General features: G+C 34.0%; 1 protein-coding gene across 1 annotated transcript in view; it reads left to right on the top strand.

The window, feature by feature from the left end:
• Positions 1 to 10,522: 10,522 nt before the first annotated feature.
• LOC138711724 (glucose dehydrogenase [FAD, quinone]) overlaps positions 10,523 to 20,180 on the top strand; it is an 80,243-nt gene continuing 70,585 nt past the window's right edge. Inside the window, exon 1 of the mRNA XM_069842882.1 lies at positions 10,523 to 11,046. The gene's annotated coding sequence lies outside the window, so the exon portion shown is untranslated. The remainder of the gene's footprint in view (positions 11,047 to 20,180) is intronic.

The raw sequence follows: 20,180 nt of genomic DNA, 5'->3' as shown, positions 1-20,180 counted from the left end.
ATTCTTTCCACAATAACAAAACCCCAGGGAATGACGGGCTAAATATGGAACTCTTGAAATACGCACCAGTGGAAATAAAACATAGACTCCTACACATAATAAATTTATGTTGGACAACGTTCAAAATACAATAAACCCTCAAAGATGTTTATTTATTGTTACTAACAGGCTCTATAATGAAAACAGCTCCGAGAACAACGGAGTAAATGTTTCCTTCACTTCATGCTTTCGACTCAACGAAATCAGAAATGCTTAACAAGTAGGCTACTTTTGCCGCTAGGATAAGTTTCGGTTATTTACTGTTTACTTTCACGTGATTTATACTGCAGCCGTTAACAAGAAAACCCACACGCAAGCACGCGGAAGGAGATATAACAATAAAAAACAATCACAAGGAAAGAAAGTTCAACCTGTACACCCCAAACTGATGTGCATCTCACGTTTTCAATTCTCATATTTTCGTTCTGAGAAGAAATGTTAAAATATTACATTTGTTCGGAAATTTCTGCACATTTAAAGAACAAAGCTAAAATTATTTCAATCATTTATTATCATAAACATAATATTATCATTATCATAATATCTTTTAAACTGGCTGAGCATATTTGGAATTAAATCAATGGCCTTCCCAAGACGTCTTACGAAATGTTTCATGTAAAACAATTTTTATCTCAAAAAGGAAGCAAAAACAAGAATAATTGTATTAAAATTTTGGTCTGAAATATCTCATCAAACAATAGCTCCCTGAATTTTTAATAGGTTATTTTACGACGCTGTATCAACATCTCAGGTTATTTACCGTCTGAATGAGATGAAGGTGATAATGCCGGTGAAATGAGTCCGGGGTCCAGCACCGATAGTTACCCAGCATTTGCTCATATTGGGTTGAGAGAAACCCCCGGAAAAAACCTCAACTTTCCCCAACCGGGATTCGAATCCGGGACACCTGGTTTCGCGGCCAGACGCGCTAACTGTTATTCACAGGTGTGGACTCTCTGAAATTAATGACATTAAATACGATTGATTTTGTATACGTAAACTTAAAGGAAACTTCTAAAGTATCTTTAATAAAATTAGTGCTGCAATCGGAGGGAATAGATTTCAATGCTATTCTTTGCAATCATTACAAGCCACTTTCAATAGCTCATCATAATTTAAAGTTCGACAATAAATTTGCTATCTCTGATTGAGATTCTGACTGATATGTACATCTATTATCAGGCAGTACATCTCACTTGACTACATGAGAGAAAGAACAATATTGTTTTTTATGGATCTGAAGTCTGATTAGGGTAATATGTAACTAGTCAGCGATGTATGCAATGGAGGGGGGGGGGAAGGAAATGCACTCTAAACCATTATTTCCTGGCCTAGTTTTCGCATAAGTGATGCCTTGTTGGTGTCACTTGTGGGGTCCAGACCTGTCTTCGGACAGTTCACTAAACATCTACAGAAATAAACTTACGTTACCTTGTACAGTATTCCTATTATATTGGGTTGGTGCATAAGTTCGTAGCGTTTTTGTTTCGCGTTTTGGTACTCCGGTTGCTATGGGTTTATTTGAGCCATTCAGAGCAAAAGTGGTGTAAGTCAAAATTAGGTAATGAGGTTTAAAGTAAAAATTCTGTAAAATACAGCGCAAATTAGCAATTAATATGTCTTTCTCGCTATCCACTTATTACTAATAGTTTAAATAAATTGAATATTAATTGCTACTTTGCGCTGTATTTTATAGAATGTTTACTTTAACCCTCATTACCCATTTTTGACTTACACCACTTTTGCTCTGAACGGCTCATTTATAGATTGTCATTTTTTATTTGAAGTTCAATTGTTGTGCTTGAGTTTACATATTGAAGTTTTCATTTTTGCAGATAGCGAGTAGAGCCGTGGACGCTAGAAAATGGAGTGTCAAGAGGAGAAAGTGGAACATTTCCGACATATTCTTCTTTTTGAGTTCAATAGAGGGACGAAAGCAGTGGAGGCGGCCAGAAACATTTGCTGTGTATATGGGGACAACGCTATCGGAGAGAGCACGGCAAGAAAATGGTTTTATTGTTTTAAGGAGGGTCGTTTTGACATTAGTGGCACTCCACGTTCAGAAAGACCTTCGGGGTTTGATGAAAACCGTTTAAACACATTAATCCACAATGATCCACGTCAGTGCACCTGAGAACTGGAAAATGTGATGAACTGTGACCATTCCACCATCGTACGACATTTGCATTCAATGCTCAAGGTTAAAAAAAATCAGGTGTATAGGTACCCATGCTCTAAGCCAAAACCACAAAAATATGCAGCTGACCATACGTGCATCTCTGCTTGCTCGTCATCGATTGGCTCGTGAACAACATCGAACATTCCTAACCAATATGGTTACTGGTGACTAGAAATGGTGTCTTTATGCTAACATAAGGAAAAGAAAGGAATGGTTGAACCCGAACGAAAAAGCAACTCCCTGTACAAAGGCCAACGGGCATCAATAAAAGATAATGTTATGCATCTGGTGGAACTGCGAGGGTGTACTGTACTACGAATTGCTTCCTCGAGGTGTAATCATCATTGCCGACATTTACTGCCACCAACTGGGACTCCTTGCACACGCAATCCAAGAAAACTGCCCAACAAGACTGCATGAAGTGATGCTACTCCACGATAACGCCAATCCACACTCTGCTAACCTGACACAAAACACTATCCCGGAGTTGGGTTGGGAAGTCATTCCGCACCCACCTTATTCACCTGATTTTGCGGCCTCAGATTTTCACCTTTTCCGCTCTCTATCGAACAACCTACAAGGAAATTCCTTTCCGGATGAAAATGCGCTCCGAACATGGCTTGACGACTTCTTTAACTCAAAACCACGCGATTTCTACAGGCGTAGAATCTAAAAACTACTCCAGCGTTGGCAGATTGTTGTAAATAGTGAAGGAGAATATATTGTTGATGATTAACTTTTCTTTTATGTGTATCTGATGTGTTCAATAAACTTATGAAACATCGCTACGGAACTATACACAAACCTAATGCCTACAACATTCAGTTACGCTATAATAGATAACATCTCAAACAAGTATTTAAAAACTCATATCACCAACTATTATATGAGGTAATAATTATTATTCTCCATTACATGTTACAGTAAGTTACATGAGATTTATAAATATTACGATCACCAATAATAACTTCTAGCGTTTGAAATCAAATATCCTTGATTTCACTCAATATCTTTAGCAATATCACAACTTATGTTTTAAAATGCACTTAAATCACGTGGTAATTGATGCATATAGAAAGTTAGGATTTATAATCAGAAATACAAAAGAATTAAAAAATATAAATACTATTGATACTCTATATAAAACTCTAGTTAGGAGTAAGCTAGAGTATGCGTCTGTAATATGGTCACAATTTAGTTCCAGTCCCATCAGATGCAAATAGAAAGGATACAGAAAAGACTGTTACGTTATTTATATTTTAAAAAACATCACGTGTCGTCTTATGACCAGCAAATTTCATATAATCAGTTACTTTTTGAATTTAATTATAAAACTTTAAAATCTCGACGATTAATAAATAGCCAAATTTTACTCTATAAGACTGTTAACGGTATATTGAATAACTGTGATTTTCTTAAATTCCTTCACTTCAATGTAAAGAAAACAGAATTACGTCATAGGCAACCTTTTGTTATTCCCATTCCTACAATCGTTTCCTTCAAGAACTCTTCATTGATTGTTATGTGTAATACTTACAACTCTCGGTCTTTAAACTGTGATTCTCAATTAGATTTCAGTTTAACAGTTGAAAAATTTCATACAATATTAAAAAGAATTGTATTTCCTTAGATATTTAAATTATGAAGAAGTGTATTATAATGTTTTTATTCTAGTTTCTAAATAATTCTGCATCATTATATTGACATTTAGCACTACATTAACTGCAATATTATATTCTATCATCTACTACCGTTATGTATTTTCTTTCTTTCGTTTGTGTTGTTTGTTTTTTTTTTCTTATTATGTATTTTGTGTATGTATCTGTCTAAGCTACCTGTAATTGGAAGCCTGCTTCTGTTGGTGGTGGATTTACTTACTTATTGGCTTTTAAGGAACCCGTAGGTTCATTGCCGCCCTCACATAAGCCCGCCATTGGTCCCTATCCTGAGCAAGATTAATCCAGTCTCCACCATCATATCCTACCTCCCTTAAATCCATTTTAATATTATCTTCTCATCTACGCCTCGGCCTCCCAAAGGTCTTTTTCCCTCCGGCCTCCCAATTAACACTCTATATGCATTTTGGATTCGCCCATACGTGCTACATGTCCAGCCCATCTCAAACGTCTGGATTTTATGTTCCTAATTATGTCAGGTGAAGTATACAATGCGTGCAGCTCTGCGTTGTGTAACTTTCTCCATTCTCCTGTAACTTCATCCCGCTTAGCCCCAAATATTTTCCTAAGAACCTTATTCTCAAACACCCCTAATCTCTGTTCCTCTCTCAAAGTGAGAGTCCAAGTTTCACAACCATACAGAACAACCGGTAATATAATTGTTTTATAAATTCTAACTTTCAGACTTTTTGACAGAAGACTAGATGACAAAAGCTTCTCAACCGAATAATAACAGGCATTTCCCATATTTATTCTGCGTTTAATTTCCTCCCGAGTGTCATTTAGATTTGTTACTGTTGCTCCAAGATATTTGAATTTTTCCACCTCTTCGAAGGATAAATCTCCAATTTTTATAGTTCCATTTCGTACAATATTCTGGATTTAAATAAATAAATTAATTAAATTATTTTAAATACTTTAAACGTTTATGTACTGAATGGAAAACATAAAATTCGTAACATCGTTTATATAAAATTACGCTTTAAACTGATATAATTCCTAGAAATAAAAAAAATATGAATACCAATATCATCATTCAAAGTGAATTTTTAGAAGTAGAAATGTTCCTCTCCGTACACGCCAATCAATAGCTAAAACTCAGCCTCGTTACAGTCACTTTTTACTTCGTTATTTTTCTTTTAAATTGGTACAAAGCAGCCAGTTAGACCACTGATTGCATTCGGTTAGACGGCGCAACAGAAAATCAAGCCGCAGGGAAAGCCAATTCACAAAAGACTTCAGCTCTTTCAGATTATGATAATTTTTTAATTTACATAATCGAATCAGTGACTGGAAAAATGGGACACATTACATTCTGCTACACTCCTTACTCACTTTTCATCTGAATGCACTACACTACACTTTGTTGTCGCGACTTTATTTCCATCAAGGACCGGTCTGAACGATAGTGTGCTTTGGTACAGAAAAATAGAACAAAGACACATCAAGAAACATCTCTGTAACGAGGTACAAGTCTTTCATATGCCGTAGTTGCTGCATAAACGAGGAAGCAATAGAATAAAATTCGTCGGTTGCACAAATTTACTGACCATTATTTACGGAAAGATCTAAACCAAACTTGCTTGGATATAATTTTAAAATGTTGTAAACCGTTGGAGATCAAAAGGAATCGTATTATAGTCCGCATCGCCTTACTTAATACCCTAAGGGTGAAACCTAATCATCTTTCCCCTATTACTACATATGCTAGTGCAGACCTGCAGAACTGCAGCTCCTCAGAGCGACTGCCTTCGTACCCCTTCTACCCCACCCACCTTTTCTACCAGTGTGGTCATAGCGTTCTAGTTGCATTCGGCTGTATCAACATTCATTCTCGCGGCGGCAGGTACACAATACGCTATCAAGAATTACAAATGAACAGATAATAAACTCCTTTGGAACATACTTTTGGAAAGTACGAGAAAAATGAATGAGGGAAATAAATGAGTTAAAAGACATGTAAAATAAATTTTTAAATGTATGTATGCATATAATTGGGGAGGCCGAGACGTAGATGGGTAGGATAATATTAAAATGGATTTGAGGGAGGTGGGATATGATGATAGAGACTGGATTAATCTTGCACAGGATAGGGACCGATGGCGGGCTTATGTGAGGGCGGCAATGAACCTACGGGTTCCTTAAAAGCCATTTGTAAGTAAGTACAATATGTATACATATAATATAAGAAGGTCTATCTATGTATATGTAAAACCGATTAACTCCACTTTTTATGTAAAATAAGTTAAGTACAGTCCCCGACTTGTCTTTCCGTGTTCTGTATTCTACTAAAATGGAATAAGTCCGAAATGTTGTAGGCAACAAAGCAATTACTTTATTTGAAGAACTTATTATGATTTTTCGTGCATTAATAAAATTTTAATTCCTATTTTTACAAAACTTGTATTTCTGGACTTAACTGGTTTTACTAGTAATAGGACGATATATAAATTTTATGTTAATACGTGAGTGATAGCTATATGACAGGAGATCCATGCTGTCATTCTACTTTGTAACGCACCCCAGCCAAATTAAATAAATAAATAAATAAATAAATAATAACTTACTTACTTACAAATGGCTTTTAAGGAACCCGAAGGTTCATTGCCGCCCTCACGTAAGCCCGCCATTGGTCCCTATCCTGAGCAAGATTAATCCAGTCTCTATCATCATACCCCACCTCCCTCAAATCCATTTTAATATTATCCTCGCATCTACGTCTCGGCCTCCCTAAAGGTCTTTTTCCCTCCCGTCTCCCAACTAACACTCTATATGCATTTCTGGATTCGCCCATACGTGCTACATGCCCTGCCCATCTCAAACGTCTGGATTTAATGTTCCTAATTATGTCAGGTGAAGAATACAATGCGTGCAGTTCTGTGTTGTGTAACTTTCTCCATTCTCCTGTAACTTCATCCCGCTTAGCCCCAAATATTTTTCTAAGCACCTTATTCTCAAACACCCTTAATCTATGTTCCTCTCTCAGAGTGAGAGTCCAAGTTTCACAACCATACAGAAGAACCGGTAATATAACTGTTTTATAAATTCATAACTAAACAAATAAATACATAAACAAATAAATACATAATTAAATAAAAATAAATAAATAAACGCACTGCAGTTTGAAAAGAACTGGAACATGACAAAATCTAAACCGTGAAGAAATACTACTTCGAAAGGAAATGGGAATATGACTATTTTGATGTTGAAGAGGACGAAAGAATTGTTTGTCTAGTGTGTCTCATCAAATTTATTTCTTCTCGTCATTTCAATATGGAACCAAAGCCCATATTAAAAATTATGGATTAGACGAACGTTCGGGTAAGTTCATTATTACGAACTGTATATTATTATTGATTAGGAAACTGTTAAATTAAGGACGTCACTCGTTGTGTTCATTTTGTACTGAAATGAATACTGACTATCAATGTTCATTACTTTAATGCTACAAATTTATGTTTCCGTAGGTGATGATAGGAGGAAAGTTTTCGAAAATCTAAAGCAGGCTAGGTGCAAAGAAATCTCAAAGATACTACAGACAGGAAGTCTAACATAATTGTAAACTTTGAAACGAGATAACGCATTATAAATACAATGATTTTATTACAATTCTTTTTGAAAATTACAATGCCGCCACTGATGGACGCAGAAGTCGATCATCCCCAATAGAAGTGGAGTGAGGTTGACGTCATATTTCCCCTACTTACGAGTTCTGCAGGCCTGTGCTAGTGGATTATACTGATTTTCTAGATGTCAGGTTGAATTTTCTTTTAGCAACTTTGTTTCGAATTTCGAGTACTGACAAATACAACTGGAAGTTATTTCTAACTGATATGTTGGTAGCACTAATTTTGGTTTGCAATAAAGGAAAACTGATGAAATGGAAGTCCCTAAGCTTGTGAAATTTGAACGTAATTAATAATTAATTAGTAATATCGATACTAATATTAATATCATTACAAAATTCAATGATTTCAATGCAACACTATATTTAGATAACTGCAATTAAATAAGATATAATTTATAGACTTTGGTATGAATGAAACACGTAATTTATTTCTTAGTGTTCATTTTTTATTAAAATGTCCAAGAGAGAAAATAGGATGGTAGCTAATTAGGAGCATGTATTTTAAATAGGTATACATTTTAGATTTAGATTTAGATTCATTTAATAGTAGGCCTATTCAAAATTTTACAATATTAGAATTAGAATTTTTACAAATTTTTATAATAATTTACAATTTTTACAGTTTTACATTTTAGTAATTTCCTACAATTTTTTACAATTTTCTGCAATTTTTTACAATATTTTACAATATTTTGGCGAGATGTAGTGAGATGAGGTGAGGTCCGAGGATTCGCAAAAACATTACCCGATATTTGCCTTTTGGTTGGGGAAAACCTCGGAAAAACCCAACCACGTAATCAGATCAAAGGGGTGAAATGAAGTGATGCCGAGGACTCGCCATAGACCATCCGGCTTCAGTCCCACGGCTGGGGAAAACCTCGGAAGAAACCATTCAATGAGACCAAAGGGGGATCCAACCCAAGCCCGAATGCAGCTCCGGATCAGCAGCCCAGCGAGTCTGCCGACTGAGCTACATCGATGGCTCTACTAAAAATATACAATACATAGACAATCAGATTATTAAATTTACAAACGCAAACGATCATTCATCAGTTGAGCTATATTATAATACAAAACAAGTAAGTTAATTAAATTTAAGGCATAAGCAATTCAACCAGTTGTGATATACAGAAATTGATAATACATATCATGCAAACTACTTCAAATTACAAACACAAACAATTTATCAGCAGAGCTATATAGATTACTATTCAATTTAAAGCATATACAATTCATCGGCCAAAACTATACAAATATATACAATACAAAGTAGCATACTTTCATTAAGCTATACAAATTTGTGCAATTAATATCAAGTAGATTAATTCAATTTATAATCATAAACAATTCATCAGTTGAGCTATACATATTACCATTCAATTTACAGTAGGTCTATATACAATTCATCAGTAGAGCTACACAGACTAGTAATCATTTTAAGAACATATACAATTCATCAGCCAAACTATACAAACATATACAATCAAATTAGTTCAATTTACAAACTTATTTTCGTTAAGCTATACAATTCATATGAAGTAGATTAATTCAATTTATAAACTTAAACAATTCATCAGTTGACCTATACAGTATACTATTCAATTTACAGTACATACAATTCATCAGTTATGCTAAACAAAAAATACAATACATAGTAAACAGATTAAGTCAATATAAAAACATATTTTAGTTGAGCTATATAAAATTGTACATGTCATTTAAGTAGAATAATTCAATTCACAAGCATAAACAATTCATCAATTGTGTAGAAGGTATGAGTATGTAGAAATTTGGTTAATTCTTTTCTGAATCTTTTCTCGTTGTTCTTCAAATCTTTAAGATAATTAGGCAGTGCATTGAAGACTGTTATACATGAATAGCGAACTCCTTTTTTAAAACAGCTTAGACTAACAGAGGGTAGATGAAGATCTGATTTATGTCTTGTATTAAAATGATGAATGTCTTGATTAGTACTGAATTTATCTTGGTTCTTAATATACAGCATCATTAGGGAAAGAATGTATTCACAAGGTAAGGTCAAGATTTCTGAATTTCGGAAAATATTTTTACACGATGTCCTTTTTTGCACACCAGCCATTATTCCTGTAGCTTTCTTTTGTAAAACAAAAACGTGTTTAGCTTCAGACGAGTTACCCCAGAATATTAATCCATATTTCATTACAGACTGAAAATATGCAAAGTATGACATTTTAAGTAAGTTTATATCACCAATAGTAGATAAGGATCTTAATGCATAACAGACAGAGCTCAATTTACGAGTAATACATTCTATATGCGTTTTCCAGTTAAAGTGATTATCCAATTCTAAACCAATAAACTTTGTGCTTATTGATTCTTTGAGACGAGTTCCATTTAATCGAATACTGTAGGAAACCTGAGTACTATGAAAACCTGATAGGGAAGGATAGATGGCAATTCAATTAAAATAGAAGAATAGGAAGTAATCAAGAAATAATTTGCAAATGAATGTATAAATAGAAAAGAGTGGTATGTATAAAGGGATGGTGGATCGTTAAGTAGAAATTTAAAGATCCACCATAACTGTGAGTTGTAAAGTTGGCTGATAAATATATCATATCATCATTGCATCCTAATGTCTGCGTCGTTTAAATTCCGAACTGTCTGTAAATTCATCCCAGAAAACATGAGTTGGGAGCGCCTTCTTCTCCAGGCTGATCCGTCCAACTCAGCGTGCGTACACTTGGCGACAGGATATGCACTAATTGCAATATTCATACCGTAAAAAACAGATTCATAGCTATGTTTCAGAAACGTGTTTTATTTAGAACAGAAACACACACACACACATCCGATACGGAAGGCAAAAAGAGCTGTAATACCACGTTTTACTGCGCCACGGATGAGTTCATACCAAGTTCTTTGACCATGAAATGCAGGTAACTCTTAAGTTGGCTTCAAACGGAGTTTAGGTCCAGCACCAAATGGCCTGTCCTACTTTCATCATTATAGAATCCGCTGCGAGGCGAGCGTCAGGTAGGCCGTGCACCACTACGACCGCTACCACCACCACGAACCACCACGTAAAAGAGAAGCTCGCTCTGGTGGAAACGCGTACAGTGATTCAGTGTTCTTCTTGACACAGGAGTGAAATCTTACGCCAAGCTCTAGTTTAAAACGTGTTTCGGACATCGCAGTGTGTTTTAAAGTGAAGTGCATTAAGAAACACATTTTCAAGGAACGAGATGGAACCTCACAAGGTCGTTTCGTGACAGCTATTGGTGCGGTTGAAAGAAGAATAAAATAGTTCACTTACGAAGATAGCAAAGTGACTGTGCGTCATTTCTTTCTTGCCACATTAACATATTACAGTTTACATTGTGAAATGAACTGCCTGCATATTTCGACTTTGAAAGCGACGGGCAAATATTACGAACACTCGAATTCAAATCTGACGTGAGAACTCTCTCGTCTTAAAACGCAGATATGAAACATCTGGGAAAAACTCAAATCTGGCTTAATATTCCACATCACTCCAGTATTATGTAAGTAATAATCCACATGATTATGTATAACTGAACTAAGAAACGTACAACATGGTGTAGCTTTAGAGGTACCGTTCCTACAAGGGTAGGTATAATTGGAGTCCCAACAGATGTGGAAATCTATCTTCATTCAAAAATGTCTCAGTGTGTGTTCCGTATCTCGTATTTGTCCTAAGTTGTCTCGGACGGTGCCTTGTTTACGAGTCTACTACACAATCAGAGAGAACCAATACGGTACTCGTTTTTAATATTAGTTCATACTTCTCATAACAGCCCGTCAGTGAATGATTATGATATAATAATAATAATAATAATAATAATAATAATAATAATCCCATAAAATCCCTTCAGGGCAAGGGCTCCTACTTACGTAGGGGGTCCCTCAGTTGTTTCTCACATGAGGAGCCAGTCGATGTGAGTTTGGGTGGTTTTCCTATATGCCTTAAGGCATAAGTCTCAATTCTTCTGCCGTTTTTGCAAACAAGACTATATCGTCGGCGAAGCAGAGGTTTGTGAGTCGTTTGCCGTTTATATTTACGCCGAATTTCCTCCTTCTCCAATCCATTTTTCTGAAAATATTTTCCAGAAGGCATGTAAACAATTTCGGTGAGATCGGGTTACCTTCTTTCACACCTCTTTCTATCTTAAAGGTTGTCCCCTCATTCTCTGTTCTAACCTTAGCGTAGCTCTTGTGATATACGAAGACAAAAACAGTATATGAAACTTTGTATCTTCAATTTTTAAAGACTAGACCGTCTAAATTAATCAATTCATTCGGCACAGCTGAGAGGTCCGAGGACCTGCGAGAAGGTCCTAAACATGCCACTTAGAGCAAAGTTTAAATAGAAAGTTAAGTTTCATATATATTCCATAATCCTTCTATGAGCTACTGATCAACTTCTACTAAATTTCACATCAACTCGTCATGTGAATGCAAGAACTAGATAACTCTAAATGTGCGTTTTTTAGTTACCTCTTTTATAGCATAGCAAAAATCGCACAAAATGTAATGCAGGAACAAGGTAACTGATCGAACGATACCAGCGACATCTATTTTACAATGTAACAAACAGGTAAAAGAAAACAAGACATATTCCTTAGTGCAATAAATAAGTAAATAGGCAATATCTCAAAATATAAAACATTGAGTTACCTAGTTCTTGCATTCAGGTGACGAACTCATTTCAGTACTCTAAAACACATACTAGCTAATATTTGAAAGTAATTCAAACAAGAAAGAAGACCTTGACATAGTAACTCTATATATACAAAAAACAAAATACTCTACACATATAAAACATACTAAATGAAATAATATCTGAGGGTAAATTTTCAAAACAACCAAAAGATAAATGAATTACTAACCACAACATTATCAACCTAATAATACTCTTCACGAAAGAGCAATTATTGCTGCATGTACTTACAAGGGAAGCTCAGCTCATCCAATAACAAAACCTACACACAGTGCCAAAGCGAATACGCAAATTAATTACGGTACATTTACAGCTAGTGACGAAATATACAAACACAGATTACGGAAAGGGAAAACTAACGCCTCAAGCAGCTAGTAATATCTTCCGACAAGCGCCAAGGACGCTCGGTATAGCAGGATATTGCGTGAGGTTAAAGACATTGTAATAAACGCCATCACTGACCAATCAGCTGGAAGGGACGTGAACCGGTCTTCAGCGTAACTAAATAAACAACAAAAATATCATCTGTTATTTATAGAACTGTCGCAGGAATGACTGGTTACCAAATTGTCACTTGTTAGACTTAAAGGTTGATTAATAATAATAATAATAATAATAATAATAATAATAATAATAATAATAATAATAATAATAATAATAGAGTAATAATAAAATTACAAAACAATGTTCCTTTCACAAAGATTTTTGTTATTTACGAGCTCGTCACTGATGATGATAATAATAATAATAATAATAATAATAATAATAATAATAATAATAACAATAACGATATTATTTATTTATTTATTTATTAATCCTTAAATACTTAATAATTCTTAATATTAAGTAATACAATAGGTTTCGTCAATTAAAACAACAGTAATTTAAAAATAAAACTTAGAATCAAAACATTAATCTATACTAATAATAAATCTGTAGCCAAAATTTTTCTGGTAATTTTTTATTTTCCAAAAATAATTGGTGTTAACATGTATAATTAACCATCCTGAAACCGAAAATCGTTTTTTTTTTTTAATTTTTGTTTGTATGTCTGTCTGTCTGTCTGTCTGTCTGTCTGTCTGGATGTTTGTTACCTTTTCACGCGATAATGGCTGAATGGATTTATATGAAAATTGGAATGTAAATTAAGTTCGTTGTAACTTAGATTTTAGGCTATATAGCATTAAAAATACTTTATTTAAAAGGGGGGGGGGGTTTATAAGAGGGCCTGAATTAAATAAATCGACATATCTCGCTTATTATTGATTTTCATGAAAAATATTACATAACAAAAGTTTATTTAAAATAATTTCCGATAAGTTTTATTCTATAGAAAATTTTGATAGGACTGATATTTAATGAGATAAATGAGTTTTAAAATTACAATAACAACGCCATCTAAGGCGTTAAATAAACTGAAATAAAAACTAATGACTTCGCCTATAAGGGGCCTTGGACAACAACAATCAAAAGCTATTAAACATAGCCTAAGAGAATGTTTCTGTGTTTGTATGAAGTAATATCGGAAGCTAATTAATTGTTTAATTATTATTTCACCATCGGAAAGTGCAGTTTCTCTAGATGGACATAATTCTACAATGTTATTACAGTAACTTCTGAAACATATAGCAAGTAATATAAAGTATACACATTAAAACTAAATGATATGTCAATCTTCATTAAACTATGGTTGCATGTAATAACAATTAAGAAACATGTTAAAGGAATTGCCATTGCACCAAATGATTGCTCTCTGAACCAAAATGACCGCATTTTAATTATTTAAATACAATTTAAATTAAGTAACATATTAAACGATTTATCCTTCTATCAAACACGAATGTTCCCTGGATCAAACGTCGTATTTTAATTATGTAATCACTTTATATTTATTTCTAATAGGTGCAGCGGAGCGCACGGGTACGGCTAGTTTAGAGAATAAAATTGTACAACAAGTAACCATCGTTTAATTTTTTGCTTCAATACTGGTAATGTCAAATTTCTGATATCTGCAGACAGCATATCAAAAATCTTTAAACCAATATATACATAACTTTTCTGAGTCGTAGTCAGTCTATGCAACGGTACATTACAAGTAAAGGCATTCCTTGTTTCATAATTATGTACATAATTTCTAAGTGAATAACATTCCTCATTAGTCTTAATACACATTAAAATTTCATAAATATTTTATATGAGCTAAAAACTGTCATGATTTCTTCTTGAATGAAGAGAGATCTACATGATGCTTTTTGTTAATATTCTTGAAGTTTACTTCTGCAACAAAATAATGCCATTTATGAAAGAACTACGAGTATTATCAAATAAAGGAAAATAAATATTCTTCACCAAGTTACATGAAAGATTCTATTTATTAATGAATTATGGAAATTAAAATGATTAAGAGTTCCATTAAACTTAAGATTCAACATTTATTTTTTGTTCTTCTTTTTTATGGTCTGGGCTCAGTATCTGGAAGAATATAACAGGTTCGAAAGTGGTTTTGGCGTAAATGAAGGAAATATATCTCACTTTCTAAATGCTGATACACAGGAACATTACAAATATCTGTCTTCCAAAAGGACAAGCACCTCCAATTTAAACCTTTACAATTACGATGCATAAGAATCAATTCAGGTAGCATTAATAATTATCATGTTCTACTCAGTCACGTCATTTTTCGTTCCTATCTACTGACGACAAACACGGTGCAATAGTGCCCATTTACATAATTATATCCTTTAATGTCATTGCCAAACTCAAAAGTAACACATCTCGATATTTTAATATAATCGCTGTGGGAAAGTAATAATTTCAGCACGAAAACTAAATTACAGAACTTAGTCACAGTATTCAGACGTTTAGGTTCAACGAGAAAGAAAATTATTTCTGTAAGATGTTTCACCTCCATTAACTTGTTCAACGACCGTGAAAAGTGACGTCCTAATGATAGAAACTTCTGCGTGGCTTTTTCTGTGTTGCAACACCTGATTAAGAAGTAAGCAGTATATAAATACGTACGGATATAATATAACGGACAGGTATATAATCGCTGTAATTATTGCATTTTACTCAATTTCTTCGTTTTAATCTTGATATATTTTAATTAAGGAACTAAATGGAATAAGGAACTAAAAACTAAGTATTTCATGATACACTACAGAAGGTGGGGAGTACATTTGCTAGAAATTCTCTTTATTTATCTTATCACGAATATAAGCACAACAACTGACATTCCCTCTTAAATTCAGTGTTTAATATATCCCGCTGACTACTTTTCCAAACTGATATGGAAATATAACGATTACCAGTCAATACTCTTTACTCAACACTCTTTAATGAAATTCTATCATAAAAATAGCTCAGCCACATGATCATAATACAAAACGAAATGAACTTCTTAATTTAGTTGAAGCTAAATGCTTAACATCTGATGCTTTACTACACAGTACAAATTATGGTCCACGTCTATATAATTCGATAATAAAATGGACTACTTTAAGCAATGAAATTTTCAGATCCAGAATTAAACAATTTATATAACAGACTTTCCTGTTTTATATTATTATTATTTTATTGGGTTATTTTACGACGCTGTATCAACAACAAGGTTATTTAGCGTCTGAATGATATGAAGGTGATAATGCCGGTGAAATGAGTCCGGGGTCCAACACCGAAAGTTACCCAGCATTTGCTCGTATTGGGTTGAGGGAAAACCCCGGAAAAAACCTCAACCAGGTAACTTGCCCCGACCGGGGTTCGAACCTGGGCCACCTGGTTTCGCGGCTAGACGCGCTGACCGTTACTCCACAGGTGTGGACCCTGTTTTATATGTAGTCTACTATGTATTGTGAAACAAGTTTATTTCTATCCTAAGTAAGTTATATTTTTTCTATCTTATCTTTTGTTACTATATCAACATGACCTGTACTAATTATATTACTAATAATACGTTAATATTAATCCATCACCAATCTCAACATCTCTTTTTTCACTCATTTATTACTAGTATTATTATTACTAACTTTATTATTATCATCTATATGTGACCTTTTTTCTTCAGTATTTTGTCTACAAAGTATGTAGATCTATATTTATGTACGTTTATATCTCCTCTTCTAAAAATGTGATCTTAGTGCAAGAATTTTAAATTTTATTTTCTATTTTTGTGAGTTACCGGTATGTATAATCTGTGTAGGCCTACGCCTAATCAGAATCTTAAATTTTAATTAAGAAAAAATGGGTATGTTTGGTGAACAATTTAAAATTGTATGTCATTTTCAAGTCTATCAAAACGGAACTGTCCCCGAACACGAGCTTTGCTCTTTCGGGGTAATTTCATGTAGCGTTTTTTTATGTACATGTTAACATTAAATAATCTAAATTGGGATTGGAAAAATTAGTCCACTGCCAAATGTCCATTGCAAAATTGTCCATCATTATTAATGTCTAATATCACAAATGTCAGTCATTAAAAATGTCCGATATCAAAAATGTCCACAGTTGTTAAATGGTGAATACATTGTCTTAATGCAGATGTACAGTATTATGAATGTCCAGAGCAATACAATTTAACAATGAAGTGTAAGCTAATATACAATATTCTGTTACGTATTTTATTTTCTAATTTTCTTCCTCCCTGGAGCCAGAATGCAGCTACATATGATATGAAAGTGCCCTCAGATATTGTTTCACATTACTGTTCTCTTTATTTATTTCATTGCTGTACATTCACTTCAATTCGCCGTTGAGTAGTAATACACTTATTCTTTACTGGGTGTTTTATGTCTAAGGGGACACTTAACTATATTTTGCAACTTTTTTCCTATTTGACCAATCTTTTTCAAATTTGGAGAAAAAGTTTAATATACACATGGAAAGTAACATGCAAAATCTCAGCTCATTTCAAAATAAAAAAATATTTCAATTTTTAATCAATCATTAATTGAAATATCACTTTTAATTATCATTTTTTATTTTTTGGCTTTGTGAATTTGACTGTGACTTCTCAATGAATAGGGGAAGAATTCTGCGTATTGATTTAGTTCTGTCACGTAAATTAGTGTAGAAATTTAATTTTTCTTTTCTATGACACTTTTTGTGCAATTTTTATGTTGAGTGTCCCCTTAAGGTAAATGGTAGGCCAATTCACTGTCTCGTACTGGTCTTGTTTTATGATTTCTATAAATCACCAAATACTGACATAATGTCTATAAACCACTTTTTGAAATTTACATTAGAGACCTTGGTTCTATAACCGCCTTGCAATTCTATTTCATAGGAATTCCTGGGAAGGAACTCAGTAAGGACAAAAATAGTAATAAAAGACAAAGTAATATAACAGGTCCCACACTTCCAATATTTAGGCTGTGATGTAACTTATGAAGAAGAGCAAGACATAACTAAGAAAACACAAAAATTTCAACATGTTTGTGGAACAATCAGACGATCATTGAGGAATAAAGTAAGAAAAGACACGCAGCTAAGATTTTACACAACGATGGCACTACCAGTGGTGATGTATGGAAGTGAGGCCGGGTCCTGAAGGAAAAAGAAAACAGTAAAATTCAGGCGGCTGAAATGAGCTTCCTACGAGCTGTGAAAGGTTGTACACGAGAAGAACATATTAGAAATGAGAAGATTAGAGAGGAACTAAAAGTACAACCACTACTACAGCAAATAGAAGAACATAGACATAATTGGGTGGAACATCTAGGTAGAATGACAGAAGACAGAATACCGAAGATGGCAATGACATATAGACCTAGAGGAAGAAGAACAATAGGAAGACCAAAAAACCGCTGGACTGAACAGATGTGACATCGGAACAGGCGAAGACTAATCCGTGAAAGCAGATGATGATGATGATGATGATGATGATGATGATGATGATGAGGAATTCCACATAGGAAGTGTGAATCTTGGCGGTATAGCACTTCGAAAAGAATGTTGAATAATCGTCTCTGTGCATATCTTATATTGGATATTTTGACTTCTGGACATTTCAGTATATTCCACATTTTGATTTGTGGGCATTTCTATATTATTAGACATTTTGACTTTTGGGCATTTCTGCATATTGGACATTTTGACTAGTGGCCTTATTTGCTTGGACGTTTTAATTGTGAACATTTTTGTAATGGATTTCCGGTAATTTCATAGAAGACGGGCACCTGGTAGGATGTAGTAAGTATTGCCAACTTTTTTACTTTACAGTTAAATACTAGTGATTTTTAGTGACTTTTATATGTTAGTTCTAGATTTTTAAACTAGGTGTCGCCGTGATGTTCTTTCAATTTGGTTATCACTGTCATTTGTTCTAGAATTTTCATTAGTTTTGAATGGGTAATGACGTTGTCAGTTTTTCTTGGTTGTTGGATGTGAGTGGTGTTACATTGTTCTGATGGCTAAAGGTATTGGAAGTGTCATTCCACGATTTTATTTCGATTTCATTGGTTTCGTTTGTTCTAGAATTTTCGTTAAATTTGAATGGATAATGACGTCAGTAAGTTGTTCTTGGTTGTTTGACGTGAGTGGTGTTATATTGTGTCTTATGGCTAAAGCTATTGAAAGTTTGTCATTTTATGACATTTGTGAAAGATGTGTGATCATATAACAGAGTATTAAATTTTGTGTCGATTCTGGTTTAGTTCTTTCGCTATTGAATAAGAATTGTGTCGGTTGTTGAGGAGAAAACTGTGTTTCTGTGGTTCCAAGGAATTATTTACTGAATTTTTCATATAAGTTAAGATGTAATAAGTGTTCGAAAAAATTTTATTTTATATAAATACATGGTTTAACTATGCGAAGTTGACTGTACGACAAAGTCTTGGTTAGTTCTTTTGTTGGCTGCATGGTTTAAGTTTAGATTGCCTTGAAGCCTGTGTCATATACTGGAAGTGTGAAGTCGTTGTCGTTGAAGACGTCAATGAGGATTGAATTTTGTTTGATAAGGTGATAAATTATTATGTTTTGTTTTGTATTTTAGTGACTGTGGGGGTAAAGTGCGGACGAAAACTGCCACAAAAGTACTGCCAACTATGAAGTTCGAATGCCATGAAGCACCAAAAAAATCAAAGATGAAATATTAAACGTATTTTCATTTTTTTGAAGGACTTGTTCTTTAAAATATGAATATATGTCTGATTTTCCATCTTTGATTTTGTGATGTTTGGTGGCATTTGAACTTCACAGTTGGCAGAACGTTTCTGGTAGTTTTTGTCAGCCATGTGGATTTTTCCCGCCTTCTAGGAAATTACCGGACTTTCTGTATGTTGGGCATTATGTTGTGGATCAATTGCCTTGGAATGAACCTAACACACTTCAACATCGTTGTAATTAGAGATGGATCTATATGGTACTCGATAAAAACTATGAAAGACAGACTATGTTTGACAATTACTTTATTACAGTTTTCTCCACTCTTTGGTTCGTACCACATTTGGAGTAACACAGATATTTTAACAAGAGCAGTTGCAATTGTTTGCGGCGGTGTCGGTACTTAATAACACTTCACTAACATATTTCGCGCCTCGTTGACCACGTCTTATTTAAGAAGCACGTATGGAATACCGGATCTTGCCAAATTTAGACACGTGGGTTCATTCACGTCTTACACCTGACCGGAATCCATTTTGAGTGAAGGATGGCAATGCTGAACATTAAATTTAATAGAATATAGACTATACATACTGAGAGGTTTCGCAACCCTACGCACGACTGCAGTTACTGAACTTTTCGGTTTACTAGAGGACTAGAGGTAAGGGTTATTTTTACAACCTACTGTTATAAAATATTTTTAAATTGTGCAGAAGAAAAAAACGCAAAACGCCGAACAGAGACATAATACCACGCGACCTCATAAACTTTGATACAGTGGAAGTCTAATCCATTGTTAAAATGGAAAGAAAGAAAGAAAGAAAGAAAGAAAGAAAGAAA

The sequence above is a fragment of the Periplaneta americana genome, chromosome 13 (genome assembly GCF_040183065.1).
Source record: "Periplaneta americana isolate PAMFEO1 chromosome 13, P.americana_PAMFEO1_priV1, whole genome shotgun sequence".
In the NCBI taxonomy this organism is placed as follows: Eukaryota; Metazoa; Arthropoda; class Insecta; order Blattodea; family Blattidae; genus Periplaneta; species Periplaneta americana.
Note: the sequence above shows the minus strand (reverse complement) of the source record. Positions and strands in the feature narration are given on the sequence as shown.